Here is a 5428-nt window from a genome sequence, read left to right as displayed (position 1 = left end):
CCTTATATGAAGAATTACAAGCCACGAAAGTTTAAGTAGAATGATAGTTAATTTATCACAAGGTGAAAAAGCAGATTTTTGGGGGTTTTAGAATGGGGGTTCAGGGGACAAGATGGAGGAATCTGGGCATGTCCAGCCTTTCTCCTTCTTCTTATTGGCCTCCATCTTCTGCTGTGATGTTGGCACTTTTGGATTGGTTTAGAGTAGAAGCTCACTGTCTAACGTAGGTGATAGGTATTGGGAAGTAATTGTAAATATTGTACGCATAGTTTTTAGTATTAAAATATAACACTGCCCTGGGGGCAGGCAGAGTGCATCTGTCTGTCCTGCTGAGCGGACCTCGGCAGGCCAGAGAAAGAATTTCATAAGTGAGGAACAATAGACAACCTTGAGACCGAGAAATGAAGAGCCCTGACTCCTTCTTCGACCACTGGGCTGGGAAAAGAGACTTTCTGACACATTTCGGGGTCACTGTCAGCAGCAGAGATTCTGAGATTCGCCTGCACAAGAGAAGGCTCCAGGGACACCTCAGAGCCCCTGCCAGGGCCTCCAGGGGCTCCAGGAGAGCTGCACAGCCACTGGGGACAAGGCATGCAGGGACAGCAGCCAGGCAATGGCTTCCCAGGGCCAGAGGGCAGGGACAGATTTTGGGATATTGGGAATTAGGAATTGCTGGCTGGCAGGGTGGGCAGGCCCTGGCCCAGGGTGCCCAGAGCAGCTGTGGCTGCCCCTGGATCCCTGGCAGTGCCCAAGGCCAGGCTGGATGGGGCTTGGAGCAGCCTGGTCTGCTTGAATATTTTTCTGGGAAAATAGATATTCTTCAGCACACAGTATTCCTTCTTAATAACAAATCTGGGCCTAAACCATCTGCCCTCCAAACTCAGACCTATTGTCAAGGCAGTAGTGTGGCCAAGCTAAACCCTACAGCAAGATGGCTTGTCCCCAGATGACATTAGCACAATTTTTTTCCTCACTTTCTTGAATTTCATGCTAAAACCTGACTTGATGTGCAGTTCAGATCAATACTGAAGTGAGTAGAGAGCAACAGGCAAGTTCTTGACTGTTGAGATGGAATCGTCAAGACTTTTTATTCTTGAGGATTCATCACACCATATTTCTCCTTTGTTTGTTTTGCTGGTTTTTTTTTAATGTAGTGAAAGTGTCCCTCTTTGGGGCATGGGATAATGCAAAACATTTTTGATACACTGAACGTTAAGTGTCAAAGAAAGGAAAGTTTCCCCTATGTTTCATATGAAATGCTGCATACTAATAATAATTTATCATCATCTTCATATATTCTTATATAAGAAATACAAATCACCACAGCCAATTAATCAATCTGTAATTAGGAACTGACACGAACATTTACTACCATCAGGCATAATTTATATGATTACAGATGATTAAATAAAATGTAATTGAGTGAACAGGCAATTTGTTAAGCACATGTAAATTCAGCCATACCACCCCAGGCTGTGATCTTGTCAGATCTCAACAGCTAAACGGGGCCAGGGTGGGTCAGTGTTTGGATGAGAAGCCCCAGGGGAGACCCCTGGGTGCTGGGGGTAGGGGTGGTGGTGGTTTATAGGCAGCTCCCTCCTTGCTCCTTGTGCTGGAGGTGCAGTGTCTCCAATATGTGATGGGAAGAGATGGACATGAGTTATTAAAAGTGCTGCCTGAGCAGTTCTTGAGAGAGGTGGGAATTTGTCTCCTGGACTTGGGTTAATTTAGAGGGGAGCACACACCTGGCCAGTCGCTGTGAGGAGACAGTAAACCACGGCACCCTGGCAGAGCCAGGAGACGTGTCACTGCTGTGATTTAGCCTGCCCAACTCACATACCTCCATCTTCATTATTTAGGGAAGGGGGAGCCTTCTTAAAATAACCACATAAATTCCTCTTCTGCCAAGTGGAGGTGCTCTTGAAAGCCAAGCAAGGCAGGAAGTGTCTGCCTGCCTCGGGTGCTCAATCTCCTGCAAAGACACCTCTGTCCCTGCCTTGGCTGGATGGAGACTCTGGTCACACACATCAGGACAACCACTTCATTGGAGCACAGGCATAAATTGGACCTTGGTCTCACGTGTTCATGCAGACCCTAGAGGTAGAACAAAGACTGTGAGCCAGCCAAGGGCTGCCAAGCCTGTAAACAGGGAAATGAGAGTTTGTTCTTAATGCTCCATCCAAAAAACAGCTGACATCAGTAGACAGTCCCATGGGAAATGCTAAAAGCAACAGTGGGAAAGTTCTTCTCTTTTATTCCTTTGTATTTTTTTTTTTAATAACACCAGGATCAAATCCAACTAAGTGAATGATTTCTTGAAAAGTTCAGTGTGTTTCCAAATTGGTTTTGGTCACACAGCCAGAGAAATGCAAGAGGTTTTCTTTAATTATTTCACAAAAAATAAACTTGACTTATTAGGATCAATTCCATTTCTGTAGTCTTAAACAAGAATATTTTTGCTTCCTCTGTTTTTAGTTTCTGCATGGCTTCTGCCAAGGCATCTAATTTTAAATAATTAAAACCATTTGTTTTAATACAGTGCAGCAGTTTCTGCAGTGCCGTGCCTGTTTATTTTTTGTCGGGTTTCCTCCAGTCCTGTGTCACTCCTTGTGGAAACTGGAGCAGATATCCAACAGATCAGAGGCATGGATGAAATCACTCAGGGAAGGCAAGCAGACAGGCCAACTGCAGCTATAACAAAATGATCTTTGATTATTAAATGGATCCTTGGGTGGATGGATAACCAGATGTGTTTGACAGTGGATGTGGAAAGCGTGGGGGGCAGTACCTCAGGATTAGAGCAGAAAGTAACACAAGCTTTCTTCCCTGAAACAATTAATGAAATCACTTTCTGGACAGTAAGAGCCTTGCATGTGCAATGTTATATGTTGGGCTTGCACAACCAATTTGGGTCAGAATGATGTTTAAACTCATAAGTGGTACCACTAATCTCCGTTAATCTGACTCCAAAGATGAGACATAATGCTCAGTACAAGAGACTAAGAGTTGCTAATGCATGTTCCTCAGCTGGAGCACTAATACAGGACTCCTGCAGAAAGAATAGGATCTTCCAGGCTTGGGTGTGAGGGTTAAAAATAAGCATCTATTTAGGGATGTCTCCAGAAGTGCTCTCTTTTTGGGTTCTTTCTGTCCACTGGTGCCCTTTGCCACTGCGGGTGCAAGGATGGACATGAAATTGTCCTCTCATTTGGGTTATATTTTTTTTTCCTCTCAAAAATTGCCCAGGGTTGTCATTTCTTGTGCAGAGTTCGTGACGAGCTGCTGATCTCATTCAATGAGGAAGAGCCAGGGCAGTGACTCATGGGTTTACCCTGAAGCATGTGGGCTGGAGGAAACCAGGCTGACCAAGAAAGATTCAATTTCACCCCTGCCATTACCTGCCAGAAACCACCACAGAGGCCAAAGGAATTATTTTGGTCTGAAGCACCCAACTGCAGAGAAAATCCCTGAGGAATGATTGCCAAGCCCAGCCAGGACAGGGCTTGGAGCAGCCTGGGACAGTGGAAGGTGTCCTGCCCATGGCAGGGGGCCTGAATGAGATGAGCTTTGAGGTCCCTTCTAACTCAAACCAATCTATGGTTCTAAGCTAGAAAAACAACTTTGAGAATTCTCTTTCTGTTTTTATATTTTTGAAAACTCTCTTTTGTAGTGTGTAGTTTCAGGATAGATCTCAGAAATTACAGAGATCATCTCAGAAATGATCTATCCTAAAACTCTAATAAGGAGTCACCACTCTGGCTGAGTAGGATTATTCCATGTGTTCCTGTGTTTTCTTTATACTCTTTTGGGAAAGTGTCCGTTTTTGTTAAAAATATCAAAAATTCACCTTTCTTTAATTTCACAACTCTTCAAAATAGATTAAGTTATTGCATTTTTCCTACATTGATTACTGAAATATTTCCCAAAGCAAGTCATTGAAATTTTTCAAAGTGTGGGAGAGAGAAGTATTTTAAGACAAATTATAATTATCTTCTACAACCAATGTTATTTAAAGAATATGTTACATATGGTTTACAAAGCAGAATTAACAGCTATGTTTCCAGCCTCAGAATTTTCTGCCTGAATAAATTTGAGTAGCTATACCTGAAGATAAGGTCCTGTATAATTGTGTTGTCAAACCAAAAGCCTTATTCTGTAAATGCCATGAGATCCTTTCAAGAAAGGCATCATCACCTCAGTGCCAAGCTCAAAAACTCAGGCAAGAGCTAAGTGCGACTTAATCTGTGCCTTGCTAAGATAGAGATGTTTAGAAATCAAGAATAATATTGAAAAACACCTGATCTGTGTTCTGATGTAAAAAAATCCTCTGATTCCAACAGAGAAACAGAGGCAAACTTTGACTGGATTAATGTGCCCAGATCATGAGCCTGGGATATAACCACAACCAGCATGAGCTCCCAGTCTGAGCCTGAGCACATTTGTGAGCTTTCCCCATATTTGACAGCTTTACCTTTGACTTTTTTCAGGATGAAGTCACCTGTCCTCCTGCCTTCTGTTCTCCTCATCTGCACTTCACTCAGAGTGTTAAGTAAGTTTCATAAAATTGCTGAGATTCTCACTTGTCCCCAGGGAGTCCCCCACAGGAGACAGCCATGGTGAAAAATTTCCTAGGATCCATGAATAAACAATCCTGGTATTCCCTGCCTTCCTCGGAGATTTCTGTGCCTGCTGCTGAAATGGCTTGAGTGCTGCAAACTAATTATAAAATTATTTAGTTAATAGAGGCAGGTAGGAAAGTTTCTAATTATCCCTGTGATAAAACTCTCCCGCAGCTGTAGGGTTTGTCTTACCCCGCAGCAAGGTGGGACCTGTCTCCTGTAGCTGAGGCCGTGCAGAATCAGCCCTGGGGGGGATTTTGGTGCAAACACACAGGGCTCAGTCCAGCAGCCTCCAAACAGGTCACAGAACCATGGAATAATGGACTGTCCCACACTGAAAGGGACCCACAATCTCCTGGCGCTGCACAGCACATCCCTGTGAATCACACCATGAAATCCAGCCACATCTGAGGGGATCCTGGCTTCTCAGCTGGCCTTAGCTCTTGCCCCAGAAGGATTCTGTGCCCTCACAGTCCTCCCATATGTGATACTCCAGATAGCCCTGAATGCCTCACATGGCAGTAGATATTTATGTTTTACCTCACAGATCACTTGCTTCATCCAGCTCAATCTCCAGACTCTGCTGGGAGCTGGGACAGCAGTGCACCTGCAGATACCTGTGTGCCTTCAGCCCCAGGACACCTAGAAAGAATCACAGAATCATAGAAACATAAAATCACAGAATCATAGAATGGTTTGGGTTAGAAGAGGACCTCTAAATCTCATCTTGTCCAACACTCTGCCATGGGCAGGGACACCGTCCACTATCCCAGGTTGTTCAAAGCCCCATCCAACCCGGCCTTGGATGC

The sequence above is a fragment of the Geospiza fortis genome, unplaced genomic scaffold (assembly GCF_000277835.1).
Source record: "Geospiza fortis unplaced genomic scaffold, GeoFor_1.0 scaffold488, whole genome shotgun sequence".
NCBI lineage: Eukaryota > Metazoa > Chordata > Aves > Passeriformes > Thraupidae > Geospiza > Geospiza fortis.
This window is presented reverse-complemented; position numbering follows the sequence as displayed.